The following is a 24,269-nucleotide window of genomic DNA, read 5'->3' on the forward strand; positions in this document are numbered from 1 at the left end:
TGTTTTGCTTAGTATACAGATATACAGTATTCAGGCATTTCATTAAATTATTCTTTCAATTTGCTTTTTTAATGTTATGATGCAAAAACATTTTAATGAATCTGGTGATAATTTCATTACCTTCTGCTAACCATTACAATTAGCATAATTGCAACTCTCCATGCCTCAGGGGTAGGAAAATCTGTAATAATACACTGTAGGAATTGTATGCTGATGGCATCTGCTTCCTCATCCTGGGCATATATAAAAACAGTTCGTCACACTTACATTTTTAACTCCAGATTCAGTGCTAAAACTCATTTCATGATCTTCTTGTAGTAAATAAAGCTTCTTGCAGGGTTCTTTAACTTTAAACTGTTTTATAGTGCTTTATGAAGTGCATTGTAACAGTGGTTTTAATGAACTCTGCAGCAATTTTCAATTTGCTATGCTTCCATTAAATCCTGTTTTTTCTCGTATCCTTGTGATGGTGGAGTCATGAACACCGACCTTGATTGAGACAAGTGAGACTAATAGACCCCTGAACTAAACACTGTTACATGTGTTTTTGGACTAAATTGACAATTTTATTCCTGCGATTTGAAAAGATTATTTCTCTATAGCCATGCCTATGAAGACTGTTATATATCCTAAACTTTATCAGAGGTATAACATTAGCATTGCAATCTATTCTGTATTAATTGATATCAACAAACTTCTTTGCTTCCAGTGATTTCTTTTTTTGGTATGATATTCCAGTAAAATTTTGAGTGATAACAAATGTGCTGTAATAGCCAGTTGGGAATGTTAATCAGATCCATAAGAGAAAGAGCTGGCCTAAATCAGGGCAGAATTTTACTGAAACAGCTGACACTATTTCTCGACTATTATGTCGATTTGCCCAACAATTTTATTCTCATATATAAATATAAGTCTACCTACCTTGTATACCATGCTGGTAATAAAATAACCACACATTAATATCTTTTTACCTCAATCTTTCTTTATATACAATTAAAAACGATAGTGATTTTTGAACACGTGCTATAATACAGAAAGGTGGACTGGGTCAAGCAGTTCTTCATGGTACTGCATGTTTTCTTTCTATGCACATATGGTGTTTCATGCTCAGAATTGTGTATTACTGCACTATTGTGTTATATTTTATTTTTAACTGATGTATGTATTTGTAAATTAATACAGCACATTGAACTTTTATATTAAAAAAGTTTGTAAAAAATAAAGAAACCAGTCCTGTTTCTTGCATATTTAAGTTAAAAGGGAATATGCTTAATGTGGGTAGTACTCCAGAAAATGTCCACAGCAAAGCTAAAAATGGGAATGCAGGTCACAAGATCTGAGCAATATTTATAGGAGTTAAATCTTTTCCTCTTAAGAAAATGGAAATGAAGAGGTTACATAATAGAGAAATGCATAGTGTGGCATAGTGGTTAAGGCTTTAGACTTCAAACTCTGAGGTGGTGGGTTAAAAATCCCACTACTATAACTGTGTGACCATGTGCAAGTCAAGTCAAGTTAACATGCTGGTGCTCCATTTCAAAAAGCAAAGCAAATGTAACCAATTGTGTCTGAAATGTTTAATGTCACCTTGGATAAAGGTGTCAGCCAAATGTAAAAATAATAAGAATTATTTAAAATTATGACAGGAACATATGTTTCTTAAGCCTGTCTGATCCAATTCAGAGTTGCAGGGTTCCCAATTTTACCAGCATTAGCAGCTAAACTATCACAAGACCTTTGCACATGACCACAGGAACAATTTCCATCCATCCATTTTCCAACCCGCTGAATCCGAACACAGGGTCACGGGGGTCTGCCGGAGCCAATCCCAGCCAACACAGGGCACAAGGCAGGAAACAATCCTGGGCAGGGTGCCAACCCACCGCAGGACACACACAAACACACAGCAAGCACACACTAGGGCCAATTTAGAATCGCCAATCCACCTAACCTGCATGTCTTTGGACTGTGGGAGGAAACCGGAGCGCCCGGAGGAAACCCACGCAGACACGGGGAGAACATGCAAACTCCACACAGGGAGGGCCCGGGAATCGAACCCAGGTCCCCAGATCTCCCAACTGCGAGGCAGCAGCGCTACCCACTGCGCCACCGTGCCGCCCACAGGAACAATTTATAGCTGCCAATTATCCTAACTCCGACGTTTTAGAAATGTGTAAGAAAAACTACTGTACCAGAAAGAAATCCAATGCAGGCACACTGAGAATTCTGAACAGAGTAGCCAAGCCTGATATGCAAACCGAGAACACTAGATATGCAAGGAAGGTACACTAACCAATTAAACGCTATGCTGTCCATTACTAATTTAAAATGGATTTTTTGTTAAAAAACAAAATGAATGTATATTAATTTTGGGTAATTTTTTCACAAATACTAGGATGTATTTCTTCACACAAGGGAAAATGGATACTGTACATGTTTACTGAGATCTTCAGATCTCCACTTAACCAAATAAAATGATGTTACTCTGTGTTTGACTAAATGTCTAGTTCTCATCAAATATTATTTTAAAAGTTCTGTTTTTTCCTTGAGACCTAGGTCAGGTCCGGTGAGGAAGCATGCAGTGGTACAGTGCATTGCCGCACCCACAACTCAACGAAACAGCTCAGGATCCTGGTTGACAATCCCCCAGGCAAACAAGTGGTTCAGTCCTACCCTCTGGAAATGGCCATCTATCTGCCGCAGTGAGGTGTCACGTGAGTGTCCCCTTGGCCTGGTCCAGCCACTTGGGTCCTCAACAATGAGGATTCTGTGAGCCGGATCACCCTCTGAGAATCATGCCACATGGCTGTAATGCCGTAACTGATGTTCCCTCATAATGCAGGTAATGTGCCTCATTTGGGACTAATTTGGGAGCAACCACTCGTTCAACACAAAGTCAAACCAGCAATAACCAAGGATTCTCCGAGGTAACACATTACCAAAGGAGTCCAGTCTTCGCCACAGGTCACTGAATAGCATTCATGTCTTGCAACCATATAGCAAAACAAGAAGCACCAGGACTCTAAAGACTTGGACCTTCGTCCTTTTTCAAAGATATCAGGAGCGCCACACGCCCCTTTCCAGTGACCTCATGACCGCCCCATGCTCTCCTAAACTGTGTACTGACTTCATAGGAAGAGTCACCAGAGACATGAATATCTCTGTCAAGGTAAGCAAACCTCTTGATGAGGCTAACATTCTCTCTGAAGACAGACACACTGTCTGCCAATGGCTGTGCCCAAGAGGTCATTAAAGGTGTGGATCTTGGATTTTATCCTGAACACTTGCAAGCCCAGACACTCAGAGTCCTCACTCAGTCTCTCAAGAGCACTGATCAGAGCCTCCATTGACTCCACGAAGATCACAGCATTATCGGCAAAGTCAAGATCAGTGAGTCTTTCTTCACCAACAGATGCCCCACAGCCGCTGGACCCCATGACACTGCCCAACACCCAGTCCATGTAAGCACTGAACAGTGTAGGGGCAAAAACACACATCTGATGAACACCAGAATCAACTGGAAAAAATACAGAGGTTCTACCTCCATTCTGCACAGCACTCACAGTACCAGTGTACAGGCCGGCCATGATATCCAGTAACTTCAGGGGATCGCAAATTAGGATGTCCTACAGGGCAGCTCAATCAACTGAGTCAGATGCTTTATGAAAATTGACAAAGGTTGCAAAGAAACTGTGCCAATATTTGTGTTTGCGCTCCATGAGAACCCGCAGTGCCAGGATGCAGTCAAAGGTAGACTTATTAGACATAAAACCAGACTGCTCCGGTTGCTGGTATTTGAGCAGGTTATCACGGATCCTGTTGAGTATGATCCTAGCAAGGACCTTACCCGGCACTGAGAGCAGTGTTATCCTCCTGTAGTTGCCACAATCAAGGCGATTACCCTTCCCTTTCCAGATAGGGACAACAAGTCCTGTTTTCCAGTCAGTTAGAATGACACCCATCTCCCAAGTGGAAGCAAAGATTGTGTGCAATGCAAGGAGGACAGCCTTACCACCAGCCTGTGGAAGTTAACCCTAGATACCACATATCCCTGCAGCCTTCCCTACCCTCAGCTGTTTCACCACCTGTATAATCTCAGTGAGATTGGGTTGTTCACAGCTAATTGGAGGATCAGCCTCAAGAACCGTGAACCCAGAGATATCCAGTGTCAGCTTTAAACAGCTGCTCAAAATAGCCAGCACAGCAGGTCACAATTGCAGCATCATCCCTAAGGACTGTTTCATCACCTGCCCTGATTGCGACTCTCCGAGGAACAGATTTGGATGTGCATAATGCTTTGATTCCTTTGTAAGCAGGACTTGGGCCACTAAATCATAGATGGTGTGCCACTTGATTCCTCTAACAAACGTCATCCGATGAACACTACAACACAAACTTCATAATACATAATTAGGTAGGTGTGGTCTAGGCTGAGTTACATTTTTGTTTAAATAATATGATACGTTGCTACACCTGTTCATAACTGCACTGGAGTGCTTCCTGTTCATAATCTATGTTCTCATCAAACATTGTAATAGGTTTCTAACCGGAAATTCATATTTAAAGTTGAGATTAACAGGTTACTTCAGTTTGTGTGAAAGTGTTTTGTTCATCTTGCTATAGTGCATTAAGGAATTAAGCCAGACTTGCATATATTGGAGCCAAAATAAACCAATAGTAAAATAAAATAGGAATCAATTACGGACATGAACATAAAAAATGAATGAATGTCACATGGAAAGAATACAAAGGGATTAACCTTCTGTCAGACAGGGAAACCCATGTTATATGTGGGAAGTTGGCACAGATATAATTCAGTGAGTCAGAAAGAAGTGGAAATGGACTGGAAATGTAGGCTTACTGGCTTCTGTCTCATTGTGGTCAGATAAATAGCTGGAATATACGTGTAAGATCAAAAGAAAACTATTCAGAGTTGCTTGATGGTAATACCTGGTTTTTTTAATGAAGCATGTATAAACATAATGTGTATAAAGATCTTGTTACCATGACGTAATGTCTAGGGCACACACAGTACTAACTTGGGGCTTTAATGTTTGAGTTAGTTAATTTACTAACAATTGGACAATGTGGCTCTTATTCTATATGATCTCACCAGATTTCTTAATTTACTTTAAGGATTGCATTGCAATAAGTTAATTAGATGTTGGAAAATGCATGCAATACTATATCTTCTTCAAAGAAGATCAGACATCCCATTCTCTGCTGTCCTACTTTGCAAGGAATTTTTAAAAACCCAGCAGATCTAACAGTTCTGTTTGTGACACATGCCAGTCCACTTATCATTAAGGGGATCACAGTTTTTAATATGTGGTTTAAATTTTCTTGTAGGATAGAGTGATGCAAGTTTATGGGACAGGAAGTTATAATCAAACCATTTGGAGTTCATATCAGCATGTTAGCCAAGGACTTTAGATAGATAGATAGATAGATAGAGAATGTGAGGGCAGGAATTTAAGACAGGGCAGTTTTTAATTTTTATGGATATCAATATTAATAAAAATACAAAAGATGATCAAACAAAAAGTTTTGTCAACACATTAAATAATACCAGCCTTAACACTTAAAAGAAATTAATTGGAGTCATACTATATATACAATAAATACACAAAAATATGATGTTACAGTAGTCGTCACATTAGAAAGTCTTTCCTTACACAGAGACATTTATGAAATTATGGATTTTTCCATGTGTAGTTTTCATTTTTGGGATCATTCTATGGCTTTGATTATTTTTTTTTTCTTTGTATCATTTTTATTAAGTCATTATTTTGTGTACTGCAATTTTGTATTGTTCTGGTTAGCAACAAATCCATTGTTTTTGTTCCTCAACCAGAGATCATGTTGCTTGACATCAGCTGGTCGCTGTTATTTAAGACACTAAAGTCCTCTTGTGAATTTAAACAAAATTAATATTACTTGTTTAATAGAAGTATTTGAACTTTTAAAGTCACAGAGTTTACCTGTTTTTTTATTTATGATTCAGGTTAGCATTTCTGGCATTAGCATTTTGAATAGGACTTTCTGGTGTTAGACCACTGTCCATTTTCACTTTGTTTTCTTATCATCTCCAATTCTATTCACTAAAAAAGTCATTTTTTCTGCTATCCATTTCTGTCTGGTGGAACAGAATAACCACATATACATTAAACAAGCTGGCAAATTATTGTTATCATTTTTGAGTGCTTCTGTTCTGATATGTGTTTTCTCCTTTTCATAATATCTCACCTTGCCAGTTATTGTCAGTTATGCTCTGAGTTTACAAGTTGGTCTTCACACTAATTTGGGTACTTAAGTTGTTGCGGTCATTAAGGTCTTTAAGAAGTATAACATAAGTCATTGGTAATCATAGGCTCTGTTTGTCTTAGACATTCTTGGTTTTTTTTTAATTATCAGTTGTGTAACATTTTGCGTTGTAATTACAATCAGCCAGTTGAATAAAACCACAAAAATCAGAAGAGCCAACAAAAATAAAACTAATTAAAGGAAAGGAGTAGAATAGGCTTGTAAATCATGAAAACCAAATTCTTTACATAATTATAGGCTAAAATAGAAAATGAAAAGAATATTATGCTAAATGTTATTGGAGGGAAAACAGAAGCATACAATTAAATTATTCAAAACAAAAAAGAGTAAATTAACAAGATGCAAAGTTTACATTCAAGTTCTAATATGACAACTAATAGTCATTTACTCATAATGCAGAAACAAAGACTGACAAGATCACTAAACATTTTAACTAGAGGTAAGCACAAAAAACAGTTGTTGAACAACACAGCTGCCTAAGCTAGCTAATGTCACAGCAGTTTGCCAGTGGCAGGCATGTGTCCCTTGAAACTGCAGCCCTAATGACCACAGTGCTAAGTATGAGAGTGCTAATTACAAATAGGATCTCAGCATAGCAGACAATGAGCGCAACTGAGGGGAAGGGACTAGGGAAAATTACAAACATAAAGAAAATTGAAAACAGTACAAATGTAGAAGGATAAAATGACAACAAAACAAACAAACAAAAAAATATTCATAAATACATAAAAACAAGGACAATATATTCCTGCAATCCTAATATTTCCCCCCATGCAAGGGAGGTTTCCACCCTTTGCCAAAATGTCAGAAGCATACTCCTACTGATGGGGAGTCAAAGTCCAAGAACATTCTCTGGTATAGATGAGTGGACAGCAGAAACCCTCTCTGACAGCAGGGCAGGCTCTACTACTTAGGCAAACTAGGCAGATGCCCAGAGGTGCTAAAGCTGTAAGGGTGGCTGCTTTTTTAAAAAACAATACAGACTCTGGCTTATGAACATTTGGATTGAACCTGATTATATTCTTTTACATTTTTTTATATCCTAGGGATGTTTGGTCTTAACATCTGGTGACCTACACAAGTCTATTACAGGTGCACTCAGCTTCTCATAGGCTTTCTTTACATGGAATGTTCTCATTTCTTTATTTTCCTCTGGAGCAGGTTTGTATTTTTAGTTTTGTTTTAATGGATGCTGACTTATCATAAACATGGGAGAGACAAAAAACATATTCTACTGCATAAATAAAAGCATAATTACAACATATTTAAAGCATAAATAAAAATAATAATAATCTTCAAACTGATGTAGCATGGGATACACAGACATGGCAAGCTAAAACAAAATGATCAAAACGGCAACAAGACTGTAGCTCTGTAATTCATTGCTAAAGGCTGATTTATTTCAAACTATAATTCTTTCCCAGTTGGTTTATATTCAAACTGTTATGAACTATAAGTTCTAAAACACATAAATTCCCAAGAAGTTGTAAAAGCACATGCATTAATGCCCATTAGAGGGGGATATATCGCCAAATCCTGGATAAATAAATGGGCAAACATAGAAACTTCATAAAAATAAAAATGTTTAATAGTTGGATAAAAACACAACAACAACATTTATTTATATAGCACATTTTCATACAGAAAAGTAGCTCAAAGTGCTTTAAAGTAAATCCAAGTAAATCCAAGTAAACAAAGTCCAAAAACAGAATACCAAGACAAAGTTAAAAAGCAGAACATAAAGTCAAAAAATCCAATACATCACAATAAGCACAAGGCACAGCAAAAATGCAGAACTCACCAAAACTCCATAGCATATTCAAAATGAGCGGCCAGGGTCTATGGGAGACACTCTGGATTTAGAGGGTGAAGGGCAGTTCCTGGCGGTGATTGGCCTGTTCTTGGGGGACCACTCATAAGTGCCTTGAGCATGAGAAAGTCATTAATTGGATAATTGTATTGCATTATTTGCATGCGTTATCAAGGATAAGGGGTGGCGCAGTGGGTAGCGCTGCTGCCTCGCAGTTGGGAGACTTGGGGACCTGGGTTCGCTTCCCGGGTCCTCCCTGCGTGGAGTTTGCATGTTCTCCCCGTGTCTGCGTGGGTTTCCTCCCACAGTCCAAAGACATGCAGGTTAGGTGGATTGGCGATTCTAAATTGGCCCTAGTGTGTGCTTGGTGTTTGTGTGTGTCCTGCGGTGGGTTGGCACCCTGCCCGGGATTGGTTCCTGCCTTGTTCCCTGTGTTAGCTGGGATTGGCTCCAGCAGACCCCCGTGACCCTGTGTTCGGATTCAGCGGGTTGGAAAATGGATGGATGGACTATTGGTTCGTGTCTGTATATTATCGGTTTGTACGTGAACAATATCCGTTTGTACGTGCATACCACTGGTTTGCATATGAACTATATTGATTTGCGTGTGTATATCACTGGTTCCAGTACGTTTGTTAGTGAACTGCATTGGCTTACGCTTGCATGTTATCGGTTTGCGTATGAACTATATTGGCTTGCGTTCTGTGTCGGTCTAACAATGGATTTCCCTATGCACTATATTGGTTTCATTCACGTCTTATACTGGTTTCATGTGGGTAACCTGTCGATTTTGCGCTTGACCTCTATTGGTTGTATGTGTGCACTATGTCGGTTTCGCATATGAAACATATTGGTTATATGTGCGCACCCTAGCGCAACTCTGTGTATGAACTATATTGGTTGTTCACGTGATCTTCGGCGGAAATGGGTGGGTCAAGAAACCGGAACTCAAGGGCCAGTAGAGTCATGGAGTGTAAAGACAAGTGGCTAGGAGACGCATCTGTGTTTAAACGGCACTATATATTTTTTCCGCATAATACGTTTGCGAAAGGACTTGGTGGTAATTATTACTATTTAACAGAATCTACCCTTGAGTCTGTAATGAACACAAGGCTGAAGTTAGGTACGTATTCTGCCGTCTTCTTATTCGGTCCCATCTACATGCTTGCTTGCAACCCGCAGCTGTACTTGTTCACACAGTATTTGCAAAACAGTTATTTATTCTAAAGGCAAAATATTCAACATTTACGATTGACGTCTTTATGCAACATAACATTTAGTTACTACTAGTTAGATTTATTATGCCCGGCAACCCCGCACCGCGTAGAAAGGTGAAGTGACTTGCTCAGGGTCACACAGTGGCAGTCTCAGGACTTGAACCCACGAACAAAGAGTGGAAAGTGCAAAGCCCTAACCGAGATGCTTGCACATCTATAACGTGTATATTAATTGACTAAACGTGTCAATTCTTTGAAAAGCTAAACATTTAACATTTAGGACTTCCATGGGTCAGTTACATCATATTGGGCCACCTTACCTTTCACAGTTTTGTGAAATGGCAGATGCGTTTTTTTAACATGCAGCGGAGTTTTGCTCTGCCCAGTGCGAGTACCGGGGTGAAACTGACAAAGTATTCCCACTTCAATATCAGATAAATGGGATTTACTGTGATATTTAATGGACACTGTAAAGTGTTAAATGACGTTGGACCACCTTAATTTTCATTGTTTTGTGACATTGACATACTGTATATAAACTTGTCCAGGACAGATTCATTTGTTAGAGTTTAACAATTTTGACACGTGCAGGACCAAAATGTGGAATATTTATTTTTTCAAATAATGGATCAGTCTGTAATGATGCCGATTAATGTACACACTAGAATATTTTGCCTTGCTGTTATAATAGAATAAGAAGCTGGTTTGCAAAAGCTGTGTGAATAAGTAGCTCTGACTGCAAGCTTATACTGGGAGTAGCTAGGAGTGAATAAAATGCCAGCTGAATGTGTACCTAACTTCAGCCTTGTGATCATTTCAGAATTAAGTGAAAATGCTGGTAAAAATAATTACCACCAAGCCCTTTCACAAACATACAGTGACATGCAAAAGTATTCAATCCCTTTAAAAGTCATCCTAATTTTCTGCATGACAAAAGATTTGTCCACTTATTTATCCATTTGGTATTTTTAATGTGAACTCTTGTGTTGTAACAAAACGTTATAAAACTCCAAATAACTTAACTAAAGAAAAACTCCAAAGTGATTGTTTCCCTAAGTATTTAAACCCAACACATTCATACTTTGTCAAGAATCGTTTTGCTGTAGTAACAGCCTTCATTCTTTTGGGGTATGTAAATATGCCCCAGTTCTGCACATTGCTCAGGCGTGATTCTTCCCTATTCTTCTTGGCATTATTTCTAGGTATTCTCTATTTTGGTGGGATGGCATCTCTGAACAGCAGTTTTCAAACAGTGCCCCAGATTCTCAACCGGGTTAAGATCAGGGCTTTGACTTGGCCATTCCGAAACATTCACCTGTCTGTTTTGAGCCATCCCAGTGTCACTTTGGTCTAATGCTTAGGGTCATTGTCATCTTGAAAGATGAGTCTTCTCCCAAGCTTTAAATTGATAGCAGACTGGAACGAGTTCTCCTGCAATATTGAGTGGTATTTGTGCCCATCTATTGTCCCTTCAACTCTGACAAGATTCTCAGTCTCAGCACATGAAAAAAATCCCCATAGCAAGATGCTGCCAACACCATATTCCACTGTAGGTCTAGTGTTTCTTGTGGCATGGGTTTGAAGTCTGAGAAAAAAGTTCTATTTTGGTTTCATTTGACCATAAAACCTTCTCCCTGCATTTAACTGGAAAAACGCCATATGTGCTTTTATGTGGACCATCTTAAGGAATGGCTTCTTTCTTGCCACCCTCCTGTAGTGGCCTGTTTAATGGAGAGCTCTTGAAATTGTGTACCCCTGCACCTTCACTCCAGTTTCAGCCAAAAAGCATCGCAAACATCTGAGAGTGATGGTTGGATTTCTAATCTCCTCTCTCTCCAGTTGATGTCTAACTCTGATGTTCAGTTTTGAGGGACGGCCTGTTCTAGTAAGAGTCAGGGTGCTGTGATGAACCTTCCACTTTCTGATGATCGATCCAGCAGTACGCAATGGGACATTCAAACTCTTGATATTTTTATAGTTATTTCCTGCTACCTTGTGCATTTCAATAACTTTGTTTCTCACATCAGCAGAATGCTCCTCTCTATTCATTTTTTCAGTGACTGTCCACCAAAGACTACGGCCCCTATGAAGGGGGCTTTTTATATCCAGAGAGAAAGTAGCACCTCATTATGTTTAATTATGACTGAAATGTCTGCCACCTTTGTAATTAATTTGTCATTGTTGTAAACCTGGAGCTTCCAAAGCTCAGAGGTTGAAACACTTATGTAAACACTAACTTTGGACATTTTCTTCTTCAATTAAATGTCTACACAAAATAGTTTATTTTGACTTTGGAAATGTTTTGTTACAGCACAAGAAAAAATACTGAATGAATAAATATGTGTACAAATCTTTTGTCTTGCATAAAATTATGACAACTTTTAAGGGGATTGAATACTTTTGCACGTCACTGTATGTTTGTGAAAGGGTTTGGTGGTAATTATTTTTAAGTTAGGTGCACACTCAGCTGCCTTTTTATTCACTTCTAGCTACATCCAGTATAAGCTTGCAGTCAGCTACTTATTCACAAACCAGCTTCTTCTTCTATATTAACAGCGAGGCAAAATATTCTACAGTGTGTACATTAATCCGCAAACTGATCCATTATTTGAAAAAAATAAATACTCCAGATTTTCAACCAAAACTTGAACGGGTTGAAAATGTTAAACTCAACTTTAACAATGGAATCTGTCCTGGAGTTTATATTATGCCAATTAATATACACGTTGTAGATGTGCAAGCATTGTGGCGTAGTGTGTTTAAGACTGCACTTTTAAACTGAGTTTGTGGGTTCAAGTCCTGATAATGACACTATGTGACCATAAACAAGTCACTTTACCTGTCTGTGCGGCGCGGGGAGCACTGGGCGAATCTAACCAGTAGTATCTAAATGTTGTATGTTGGATAAAGACGTTAGTAAATGCTGAATATTTTGCCTTCAGAATGAACAACTGGTTTCAAAAGTTGTGTGAAAAAGTACTGTGGCTGGGTGCGAGCAAACATGATCCTGGAAGCAAATAAGAAGACGACCGAATACGTACCTAACTTCAGCCTTGTGTTCATTACAGACTCAAGGGTAGATTCTGTTAAATAGTAATAATTACCACCAAGTCCTTTCGCAAACGTATTGTGCGGAAAAAAAATATATAGTGCCGTTTAAACACAGATGCGTCTCCTAGCCACTTGTCTTTACACTCCATGACTCTATTGGCCCTTGAGTTCTGGTCTCTTGCCCCGCCCATTTCTGCTGAAGATCACATGAACATCCAATATAGTTCACACGCAGAACCGATATAGTTCATACACAGAGTTGCGATAGGGTGCGCACGCATAACTAATATGTTTCATACGCGAAACCGACATAGTGCACGCATACAACCAATAGAGTTCAAGCGCAAAATCGACAGGTTACCTACATGAAACCAGGATAAGACGTGCATGAAACCAATATAGTGCATACGCAAATCCATTGTTAGACCGACACAGAACGCAAGCCAATATAGTTCATACGCAAACCGATAACATGCAATCACTGGAACCAGTGATATACACACGCAAATCAATATAGTTCATATGCAAACCAGTGGTATGCACGTACAAACGGATATAGTTCACGCAAAAAACCTATAATATACGGACACGAACCAATATAGTTCATCCATCCATCCATCGTCCAACCAGCTAAATCCGAACACAGGGTCACGGGGGTCTGCTGGAGCCAATCCCAGCCAACACAGGGCACAAGGCAGGAACCAATCCCGGGCAGGGTGCCAGCCCACCGCAGGAAACACACAAACACACCCACACACCAAGCACACACTAGGGCCAATTTAGAATCACCAATCCACCTAACCTGCATGTCTTTGGACTGTGGGAGGAAACCGGAGTGCCCAGAGGAAACCCATGCAGACACGGGGAGAACATGCAAACTCCACGCAGGGAGGACCCGGGAAGCAAACCCAAGTTCCCAGGTCTCCCAACTGCGAGGCAGCAGCGCTACCCACTGCGCCACCGTGCTGCCCCCAATATAGTTCATATGAATGAAACCAGTATTGTACGCACGGAAACCAATTAAGTATGCACGCAAACCGATAGTAAATATTCATAAACCAATAGTGTTTATACGTAAACCAATAGATTACACACAGAAATATATGATTTATGGCCTGTTTGGCCCCTCATAAATGGCAGCTTTTCCTCGACTAGTCTTACCATTGTTCTCCTTTTAAGTGCCATGGCTTTGTAAGCTCCTTTCCCTGCTGTTTGCATTAATTGCACACTTGATAAAAGGAATACAGCTGAAACACTGTCTTTAAGCGACTTTCCTTTTCAGCATGGAAATAACCTTTAACATTTGTTTCTTTGAAGATGCATATTAACACAGCCCCAAAACCTCTCAAACAGCGTTGTTACTTTCTATAATCATATAGTTAGCCATGGTAGGGATGCTTTTAATAATTTGTTCAGCCATAATATCCTTACATAAAAGTGATTAACTGCTAAGACACTGCTGTGAAAATTTGTTGTGAGTACACCAAGCAAGAAGGACAAAATTACCAAAGTACAAAAAAGGCACAAAGGGCTCTAAAAGGCACAAAATATACATTTCAGTAAGTTTATTTAGTAATTTATTCACACAGTAGATTATAACGCTAAATCAAAAAAACCTAATTCATCACATAATTAAGACTAATTAAGTAAAAAATAACACACAATACTACTCAGACTAGAAGAAATAAAGTAATGTGCTAAGAGGTTACTCATGATCAGATAACTCAAAAAGAGTGTTTATCAATATATACCAGTAATACATTGTCATTCACAAAGAAATAGATTAATAGTAAAGATTAATAAAAATTGATGCAAATAATTAAATGAGCTGTGCATGAAAAACTGAAAACCTGGCACACACTTTTACTAGTATATATGCTTGCAGAGAGCTTGATTACAAAAGCATCCACTGGTGTTTTTGGTGCTACTGTTTGGCAGGTGACCCAAGATTAATTACATTTTCTTTAAGAAAACAAGAAGTAAGTCTCCAAGAAAAATAAGGGAAATTACATCTTATTCTATCAACATACAACAAAACTATGCAAATAGCCTGCTCTTGAAAAATAATGAAATAATGTTTGTAAAGTGAATCAACATTTGACTGGACATATAAGTGCAGCACAAATGGAACAGTTAACAGACATGTACATATGATATTAAATACTGTCTGGGTTGTGTGGCCAGGTGGTCTTGGTCATTAGAACTGAGACATTGACTGTGATTTTGTCCCTAATAATTGACCATGGCTACCCAAGGTTTGTTTTTTGAATGAATGCTGTTGACTGGATTTTTTTGCTTTTGTCTACACCCTTGTCAGATTAGTGGACTATATTAAACTAGCTGTGTTACTCAACTTCACATGCGACATCTCCTAAGAAAACGGGATTAATCAGATGTATCAATACTATGTAAATAATTGAGTAGCATTCTGTATACAATACATAGTATTTATTTATTTATTGAACCAGGGTCTAATATTATTACTTCACTGCAGCACTTTACTCAGGAGTATGTTATATATAATTAGCCATGAGTAAAACATTCCTGCTGTAGATCAATTCGTGCTTTTCCTAGTGATTGACCATGGCTCTTGTTGACAGTCACTGCAAAACACAATTTTACAGGAAAGTGTATTCCTTCTGAAACAGGTAATTATAAGTAATAATGGCAATTTTTGGTATAAATATAATTTAATCTGTAACACATCTTGTAAAAGTGTTAGCTTCATTCAGATTTGAATGTAATATTCTGTTCTGTAATCTTCTACCGTTTCAATGTATTAGAGGGTTTATATCAAAACCAATATGAAAAAGTAGATACACTGAACCAGCCCTTATAAGCATTGGTGAAGCATGTTTAGTGGTCCATGGCAGTGTGCAGTTGTTCAGGCTTCAGGGAGGGTGTGGGTTTGAGCGGTGGCATGGCTGAGCTGGGGTATTGATGGGGAAATCGGTTGATTGCACATTCATGCTTAGATGTGGACAGCCCGAATAGTTTACTCAAGGCACCTACACTCACATTTCTATAAAAGAGCATTAGCAGGATAAACAAGAGAATGAGACAAGAAGAAAAGAAAGAAAGACCAAAGCTTAAAGAAAAGAAAAAGGAAGGCAGAGGCAGGATAGTGGTAGAGTGGGCGCTGTAGTAAAGATGCAAGTGGTTGCAAAGTGGTCCAGGGTGGAGTTGGCAGACGGCACTCATAGGGCAGGGTCATTCCTGTTGAGCACCCAAGAAATAGGAGTGACCAACCGCTCTGAGCAACTTGCGCTGAATTCAAAGGAATGTTGGCAGGAAATGAGGAGATCTTACAGAGTGAGCAGAGGAGACATTGGTTTAACTGGATGTACTGGAGCTTGCACTAGGTTTTATAGTTAGGTCCTAACTGTGAATTAACCAGAGGATTTGAACTGTTTCAGGGAGTTATTAATTTATTGACTTTTAACTTCCTCTAAGAACACTGCTTTTATTATGGATTTTTTGTAGATTTATTTATTGAAGAAGCACTGAACTTTGCTTTTGAATGCTTTGATTTTTAATTAAAGCATTGCACACTTTTTACCTGCCCTTGCTGTGTATGTATGTGTCCTCATTGCTCAGTCCCTCCTCTGTTTATGATTGCCCTGGGTTCAAAAAGGAGTATGCCAGCTGTGGGCAACACAGAAATCTCACTCTGCTTCTGCTAGGTGAGAGTGTAACAGCATATCATGGTCTGACCTCCAAGGGGACACCCCAGTTCTCAGCAATATTGCATGTATTGTATTTCACCAAGGGCCTGCCATCTTGCATCCTGTTTTAAGATGTGTATATACTGCACATAAAAGGAGATCAACAGTCCAAGGGGAAAAACTATACCCACGTCCCCTAACCCCAACTGAATCTGTAAGTATTCACTACTGCATTGCAAGTGATAAGTATACTGCGTATACCCAAGAACGCAACTTTCCTTCTTCCCCTTCAGACTTCGTTTACATAAAAACAGCAGCCCCATTTCTCTGCATGATTCCTTCTGAATGCTCAGCAAAAATGGATACTGCGCCAAAGTACAGTATGTCTCTTTCACTACAGCTTTATTATGAATAAATATCTACAAATAAAAAACATGGGTCAGCTAATTTTCTTTTCTCTATAACATCACCAAATTTCCATCTAATCAGTCATACCGTTTTTGAGATTTTGAGGTACTAAGTTTCTGGTCTATTGTTGGTTACTCCTAAATGGTGATATATCAAAATTTTCTTTCTTATTGGATATCAATTGTACCATCCTTCAAAATTTCAGCATTTAACATGCTTTTGTTGATGAGTGAGTAAGTGAATGAGTTAACTTTGCATGATATATCTACAGGTTATAATTCATTTTTAAAATTCAAAATAAAAATGTGTTTTTTTACCTTGTGTTTGTGTTGCATGGTTTTACAATTTACTAGCAATGCATTTTGGTTGTACATTTGTGCATGTGTTGAGTCCGTACTAGTTAAAAGTGCCAGAGTTAGGAATTAAAAAATGAATCTGAAAGTGAGTTCAATTATCTTGGTCTAAATACTTGATGTAAATATTAATTTCTTTGTTGATTTCAGGCATCCAAATAAAGTGCTCAAATTCGATGCATGCCTTATGCCTCCTGATTATAAGCTTGGCACATATCTGTAAAGCTAAATTTAACTAAAGAATATAGGAAAGCAGCAAATGAAGAGTCACCTTGTTAAACAACTTTTACAACTTTTAACGGATTACACACATTCAGACTACTATTGTTTCAAAGTATGATTAAATTTTAAAGCCATTTATTGAGTACTCTGACACATATCTATATGATGTTGTTATTTTCCATAATGCCTATCTATGTACCTCATCACTCATACCTGGAGGCAATATTGTATAATCTAAAAGAAGCTCCTCTAAACAAAAACCCCAAAATATGTAAATTTGCATTGTCTGAAACCTGTTACTTCAGGTACTTGAGGAGTAAATGGAAAATCAAACCCCAGTTATACAGACTGCAGAAGTACTTGCAGGAAAATGTACCCCCTTTTTTGTGCTATCTGGTTTTTGCAATTAAGTGGTTTCTTTCAAACTTTGCTGTATGCACTGTAGCAATCATTGATCTAACAAGAAGGCTTCAGAAATAAATTACTGTCTGGACTGAATCTTCATAAGAAAAAATACTTTGACTTGAAAGGTGTTATCTGTTCATATCTACTCTAAAAAAACTGACATCTTAATAAACACTGATTTATCAGAAGAATTTATCATTCAGGCAGATGTCTCAAAATTCAGCCATGGCACTGTAATATCACTAGTATTTCTTGGTGAGAAATTTTATTCCAATATTGCTTGTGAGGATGGAACTTCATTTTGCTGACTACACTCCTTGAAATGTCTTTATAAGAACAACACCATTATTTTGAATCTGATTTCACTTCACCCCTTTCCTTTTTCAGTCTTCCACTATCCTCGGCTATATAACATGCTGTTGCACATGAGATCTTATGTCTTGGCCAGCCCACAAATGACAGCAGTTTCTTTCAGTGCATGCATGAAACTAAGATCGTGAGAGTATAAGGAAAAGAAGAATCACTTCACGTTATTCATTTTTGCCAGGTTGCATAATTTATTATACTAAGTGAATGTGGATTGCACTAAAAATGCCACCACTCTAAAACGAATGTATTGTGAAAGAAATTGTTTTTTCTCTGATTTTTAGAAAACTCTAATATCTTGCCTAGAAATGTATTTTTTAAGAACTTGAAAAGCACATTGCTTATCCATCCATGTGTCCATTTCCTGAACTCACTTAAATCTTTCCCAGAGTCATTACAGAATGGAGCCTTTGTAAATGACATAAACTTCAAGTCAAGAACCAACCCCTATACACTGCACCATCAGATTACTCTCATACGCACCAAAACCATGCCAATTTACGAATAATCAAGTAAACTAATTTACATATGTCTATGTAATTAGTCTGCCTAAGGGAAAATCTCAGGCGGCTATAGACAGTGACCAGGTGAGAAAATCAACCCAAAAATCCAGATCTATGGCACAGAAGAACTTACAATATGGTACTGTGCTTCGTCAGAATAGTTTATGCAAAATCAATATTTCAAGGAAACTTTCCTTCAGAATATGATGAGAAACCAGTTGTTTAAGAGTGTTCTTGAAAAAAAATGAAAAATACCTCTGTATACTTAGCTATTAACCTCTTCAAAAACTGTTTTGCTATAATAAATCATTGCAAATTATTCATTTTTCATTATATATTCATTATTCATACAGTATATTCATCATTATAAACAGCTTATCAAGATTTTTATTGATAAGGTGTTACTCTATTAATTATTAATGTTTTTATTTAATATACTTAAAAGAAATGGGTAAAACATAAATTTTTAAAAGTTTTAGTTTTGTTACAAATGCCAGAAACTGCCTTTTTACATTCCTCTTATGCAATGTCGAGTTAAAGACTTTAAGCACTTTTAAGACAAAATGTTACAGCTAAGAAATTGTTGCCATGTGTCAGCTGGTGGTCGTTTTCCTGCAGAGGCTACAGAGGCATTAGTGAGATAAAAATATGAATGTTAAAAGACAAGCCGGCCCTCTAGCTAAAATAGTTAGGATATGTTTAGTGTACAATTAAAAAAAAATGTCATTGAGTAACGTATAAATGAGAGATTAGATTATTTTACAAAGTATTTTTGTCTTGTCTACTTAAATGGTAGTAGATTATGATGAATTATAGGAATTAATCCTTCATTAAATTATCATTATGATTCTTTAAAAGATTTTACTAAATGCACATAGTATAGCATATGCCAAACATTTTATAATGATACTGATGATAATCACATGGAAAATGTGAATCAAACTAATGTCATTCATGCTATTTAATATCTTTTACTTTTATTGCATTGATTCAAACTTGCTGTACATTTGAAACTTTTACATTCAGTTTTAATGTCTAAGGTCACATGGAAAAATTTTATTCCTGAACAGAAACATGCAGGCTTTGATTTTCTCTTTATGCAATTCCTTAAGACAGTTCCTTAGTGTTTATCTAGTTTAGAGTTTAGAAGAAAGAACGTCATTTAAACCGACAAGCATAGTAAGATTCCCAGGGCTGTTAACAAACTCAGCTTCAGCTGGAATCACTATGAATTCTGCCTTGGTTATGATGCAGATATAAACAGCTAGTTGGCTGCTTTTTAAACGTCTACTTATCTTTTCACTTTATGCTCACTTTCTTTGTATCTTTAATAGTTGAAATGTTTGAATGTTGGGCATTTGTAAAATATTTTAACCGAAAATAAAAGCTGCAAACACTTACTGTTTATGAAGAAAGACTGTACATTTTCTTTCACTTTTAGACTGCTCTGTTAAGAAAACTCCAGGCATTCAGGCTTCCCTGAAAACTTAGCTTTACTTAGTTTTCCACTTTTTTTCACAGATACCAAAGAGGAAATAGGCGGTTCTAAAAAAAAAAAGGGCAGGCGAATACTTTAACCTTGTAGTTGCCTTTCTTTAAACAAAATTAATGTGATTCACAATAACACTGGCAGGCAATACAGACAAACTACAGCAGCGCAGCAGTCTCCAATTGAAGTAATGCAATAAATTACCAAAATAATGGTTGAAAATGTGAACTTAATCCCTCTGTCATAAAACATGGATCTGTTTTAATGTATCTAGGGCCATGTAAAGTGTTTATGAGAAATGTAATAAAGAGTGGTTAATAATACAGATATTATGAAGAAATAGGGTGGCAAGATAGTGTAGTAGTTAGCTCTCTCATAACTTTGAAGTTGAGTACTGGCCCTTTCTCTGAGTTTATTCCCATGTCTGCATGAGCTTTTAGTGAGGTGCTCCAGTTTTCCACCTATAACCTAAAGAAGTCCATGTTAGGTTAAATGGGTGAGTCTAAATTAACCCTTTATAAAGGTTTGAATGGGATCTGCAATAGACTGCTGCCTCCTGCTCAGTGCTGCAGGTTGTCATAACTGAGAATGGGATTATTATGAGTTTGATAATGGCGAGATGGATATAAAAAAAGATAAATTAATACTTTAGAATTTTATAATACATTTTGGTAGACAGTTTTATTTTGAAATGTTACTACCTTTACTTTTTATTTAAACAAATATTATCCATCCTTTTTCTAAGTTCAGTGATTCTTTACAAAATTTTGGAAAATACGGCTTGTACTTGGAGCATCAGCTACACAAAAATGAACCAAGATTCAAAGGGACACCAGTCTGCAGTGCTTGTAGCAGAGTTCAATTGCACACACAAACACGCTTGAAAGCTAATTTAGAATTGTCAGTTACAGTAATCTGAAATACATATATTGGAGATGTGGAAGGAAGTACCCAGACACAAAGATGATGTGTAAAATCCATAAATTAATTAAGAAGGCTGCAAACTGAATCTGGGTTTATTAAAGTTTAAAAAACAAGGATGCTAACCGCCCTTCCACCCAAGCATATGTCAATTATTATTTCATTAATTCAGAATCGAACACTTTGATCCAACATGTATTTGCATGGAGCCATAAACCATCAAAACAACTCATGAATCATAACAACTAATTTTTGACAGAGACAGTCTATGGATGGGAAATCTGTTTGTCACAGGACATACTCATACATACCTGTACTTTTGGTCACACAAGACTGAAACTGTCTGTCTATCTACGTGTTCATTGTGCAAATTAACGTCATGCATGTTTTGTTGGAAATTCATCTATCTATCTATCTATCTATCTATCTATCTATCTACAGTTAGGTCCATAAATATTTGGACAGAGACAACTTTTTTCTAATTTTGGTTCTGTACATTACCACAATGAATTTTAAATGAAACAACTCAGATGCAGTTGAAGTGCAGACTTTCAGCTTTAATTCAGTGGGGTGAACAAAATGATTGCATAAAAATGTGAGGCAACTAAAGCATTTTTTTAACACAATCCCTTCATTTCAGGGGCTCAAAAGTAATTGGACAATTGACTCAAAGGCTATTTCATGGGCAGGTGTGGGCAAGTCCGTCATTATGTCATTATCAATTAAGCAGATAAAAGGCCTGGAGTTGATTTGAGGTGTGGTGCTTGCATGTGGAAGATTTTGCTGTGAACAGACAACATGTGGTCAACGAAGCTCTCCATGCAGGTGAAAGAAGCCATCCTTAAGCTGCGAAAACAGAAAAAACCCATCTGAGAAATTGCTACAATATTACGAGTGGCAAAATCTACAGTTTGGTACATCCTGAGAAAGAAAGCAAGCACTGGTGAACTCAGCAACGCAAAAAGACCTGGACATCCACGGAAGACAACAGTGGTGGATGATCACAGAATCACTTCCATGGTGAAGAGAAACCCCTTCACAACAGCCAACCAAATGAACAACACTCTCCAGGGGGTAGGCGTATCGATATCCAAGTCTACCATAAAGAGAAGACTGCATGAAAGTAAATACAGAGGGTGCACTGCAAGGTGCAAGCCACTCATAAGCCCGAAGAATAGAAAGGCTAGATTGGACTTTGCTAAAGAACATCTAAAAAAGCCAGCACAGTTCTGGAAAAACATTCTTTGGACAGATGAAACCAAGATCAACCTCTACCAGAATGATGGCAAGAAAAAAGTACGGAGAAGGCGTGGAACAGCTCATTATCCAAAGCATACCACATCATCTGTAAAACACGGTGGAGGCAGTGTGATGGCTTGGGCGTGCATGGCTGCCAGTGGCACTGGGACACTAGTGTTTATTGATGATGTGACACAGGACAGAAGCAGCCGAATGAATTCTGAGGTGTTCAGAGACATACTGTCTGCTCAAATCCAGCTAAATGCAGTCAAATTGATAGGGCAGCGTTTCATGATACTGATGGACAATGACCCAAAACATACAGCCAAAGCAACCCAGGAGTTTATTAAAGCAAAGAAGTGGAAAATTCTTGAATGGCCAAGTCAGTCACCTGATCTTAACCCAATTGAGCATGCATTTCACTTGTTGAAGACTTAACTTCAGACAGAAAGGCACACAAATAAACAGCAACTGAAAGCCGCTGCAGTAAAGGCCTGGCAGAGCATTAAAAAGGAGGAAACCCAGCATCTGGTGATGTCCATGAGTTCAAGACTGCAGGCTGTCATTACCAGCAAATGGTTTTCAACCAAGTATTAGAAATTAACATTTTATTTCCAGTTATTTAATTTGTCCAATAATTTTTGAGCCCCTGAAATGAAGGGATTGTGTTAAAAAAATGCTTTAGTTGCCTCACATTTTTATACAATCGTTTTGTTCACCCCACTGAATTAAAGCTGAAAGTCTGCACTTCAACTGCATCTGAGTTGTTTCATTTAAAATTCATTGTGGTAATGTACAGAACCAAAATGAGAAAAAAGTTGTCTCTGTCCAAATATTTATGGGCCTAACTGTATCTATGTGCAAACTTCACAAAAACAGTGTCTGAGCTGGTAATTAAACATTAAGCCACCATGCTCACATGTCTGTAGATTATCCAAGTCATTTTGTGGGCTGTTTTTTGGTGTAGCATACTGCTTTACTGCCTTATAGGGATTAGACATTTGTTTGATTCCTAGCACTTCTTTGAAAAGTTTGCATTTAATTGTCAAGTGCAGTTTCTTATTACAGTCTGAGGATATTCTTTCAAGTTAAATGGTGACTTTAAATTTGCCCAGTGTGTGAGTAATAACATTCAAGGCTGGTTATTGGTGTTGTGAATCTATGGAAATTTCCTTTCAAAAGAAACCATCTTTGTGGTACAGCCAAAATGAATATTTGTGGTGAAGTATATAGCACGTGGCTAAGACTCTTTTTATTTGTGAATAGCAAAAACAGAGACAAATAAGAAGCCATAATACCTCAATACAATGAAATGGTCAAAACCTGTAATTCTGTGAAATGAAATTGCTCAAGAAATATTGTAATTTCACAGAAAAGTCTTACTTTTATTTTTAAACAAAGATCAGATAATCTATTTGAAGTGAATCTCCCCTTAAAGTAACATGGCTGCCATAATCACACACATCTGGAAATTGTGTAAGCATCATAGCTAGAAGCCAATGACACAGTTGTCAGGCAACACTAAAAGAGAAAGTATAAAACATAACAATGCTAATATTTCATATCTGTGTAAGAAATTAATAGAAACACTTAATCTATACATAAACAGACATAATTATGCATTTAAAAAAGCAGGTTTATAAACTTACAATGCAATTATTATTTTGTTCTTAGGTTAAGGAGAATATTTGAGGCCTCACATGCACCTCTAGAGAAGATAAACTGCAGAATCTCAGAAGTTCAGAATTGCCTAAGATCCTGGGTTGGCCTGTGGGGTAAGGCAATGAGGTGATTGCCTCAGGTAATACTTTGGCAATGCATCAATTTTCATTGATATAGTATTATTTTTTAACATTACAAAATATACAAAAAATGAGAGTTAATTAAAAACCTTACATGCACATCCAGTTTTTTATTTATATATTATCTGTAAAATCTGTAAGAAGTGCTTTCATTTTAAAAGTTTCATAATGCAGTTCGCATAGTGAGTGTCTGAAAATCACAAATTGATTTTCACATAAAGTATTGGTTGTGAATGGAGACAAGATAAACGAAAAGAAAAGAAGGATACTGTACATCAATCCTGACATTAAGCTCTCTGGAGACTTCCGTTCTTCTTAAACGCTTGGTACAAAATGGCACAGACTTTGTTGTTCATGTGGTTTAGGTAGGGAGGGTGGAAGCAACTGTTGTACGTGTAATATGACGTAACCATATACCTATGAGAAACTCCCTAAGCTTGTGAGCCTTTCATGGTGTACATGAAATAGTGTAAAAAGGTCACCTATTTCTGGAA

General features: G+C 37.5%; 1 protein-coding gene across 1 annotated transcript in view; it reads right to left on the reverse strand.

Moving 5' to 3' along the window:
* slco2b1 (solute carrier organic anion transporter family, member 2B1) overlaps nt 1-19,858 on the reverse strand; it is a 125,252-nt gene extending 105,394 nt beyond the window's left edge. The window contains exon 1 of the mRNA XM_028799342.2: nt 19,726-19,858. The gene's annotated coding sequence lies outside the window, so the exon portion shown is untranslated. The remainder of the gene's footprint in view (nt 1-19,725) is intronic.
* Between the last annotated feature and the right edge of the window lie 4,411 nt (nt 19,859-24,269).

Source organism: Erpetoichthys calabaricus, chromosome 4, assembly GCF_900747795.2.
Source record: "Erpetoichthys calabaricus chromosome 4, fErpCal1.3, whole genome shotgun sequence".
Taxonomy (NCBI): domain Eukaryota; kingdom Metazoa; phylum Chordata; class Cladistia; order Polypteriformes; family Polypteridae; genus Erpetoichthys; species Erpetoichthys calabaricus.